At 35.5% G+C, this 1,005-nt stretch overlaps 1 non-coding gene across 1 annotated transcript; it reads left to right on the top strand.

Annotated features, from left to right (window-relative positions):
* The first annotated feature begins 304 nt into the window (after window positions 1-304).
* LOC144295606 (U6 spliceosomal RNA) lies at window positions 305-407 on the top strand. The gene has a single exon (XR_013362689.1). It is a non-coding gene; the product is annotated as a U6 spliceosomal RNA (small nuclear RNA).
* The last annotated feature ends 598 nt before the right edge of the window (window positions 408-1,005 follow it).

Below are 1,005 nucleotides of genomic sequence, written 5' to 3'. Positions count from 1 at the left end.
CTATTTCCTCCTCTTGCTCTTTTAGGCCTTGATAGAGTAATGGCTTTCTGATGTGGTTAATATGTGGTTGCCTCATATTTTTTGTTGGATACTTTATCCTGTTTATACCTCTGTAAGTTGCCTGGGATCAAATATTTGAATGTGGGGACCTATAAGTATTAGGACCCCCAACTCTTACAACCATCAACAAAGATTTCTATGAACTTAGGATTTCTTCCTAGTAATATTATCTTCTTTAGTATCTGCCTAATTTTCAACTAGACTAAAATTTCATTTTGAATGAGAATTTTACTCTGTGTTTAACAAAGATTTCAAGCTTTTCGTTTTCAAATAACTGTATCCAGAGAAGATTAGTATGGCCCCTGCACAAGGATGACACGCAAATTCATGAAGTGTTCCATATTTTTCGTGGAGTCTGCTTCTCCATCTACCTGTTTCTCCCTCTGCTGTGTCTCTGTCTCTCTCTCTTATGAATAAATAAAAATAAAATCTTTAAAAAAAACAAATAACTTTATCCAAACATGAGATATTAAACTGTGGTCTTAAAAAATGACAGTGAACTCAGGATTCCTGGAACTGGAGACAATGGAGCTAGTTGAGCATGCACGATGTCTGGCTTCCTCAGAGGAATTTTTCTTCTAAAAATTCTACTTTTTCTACTTTTATATGTTTGTAGAGTAGCCTTGAATTGTTTCGATTTTTCTAACTCACATTCATCGGCTACTGGAACTGGAAGGTGCCTTAGAGATAATTCTGCAAATGCCTTCAACTGGCAAAGAAAGAAACTCTGACCAAGGTTGAGGAGTAATTTGCTTCAAATTCTGTAACTCATGAGCAGCAAAGCCAGGTTCGGTTCTCTTTCTCCCAACATACCATTTATATCAATGGGAGAAAATTCATACAAATCCCTGCCTACAAATTTCTCTATACACAAAATTGTTATACTTTTCTTACAGGATACCTGTTCTGATCAGAGTAAATAGAAAATGTAGATAACTGTATCTG

This window comes from Canis aureus, chromosome 23 (genome assembly GCF_053574225.1).
Source record: "Canis aureus isolate CA01 chromosome 23, VMU_Caureus_v.1.0, whole genome shotgun sequence".
Taxonomy (NCBI): Eukaryota; Metazoa; Chordata; class Mammalia; order Carnivora; family Canidae; genus Canis; species Canis aureus.
This window is presented reverse-complemented; position numbering and strand designations above follow the sequence as displayed.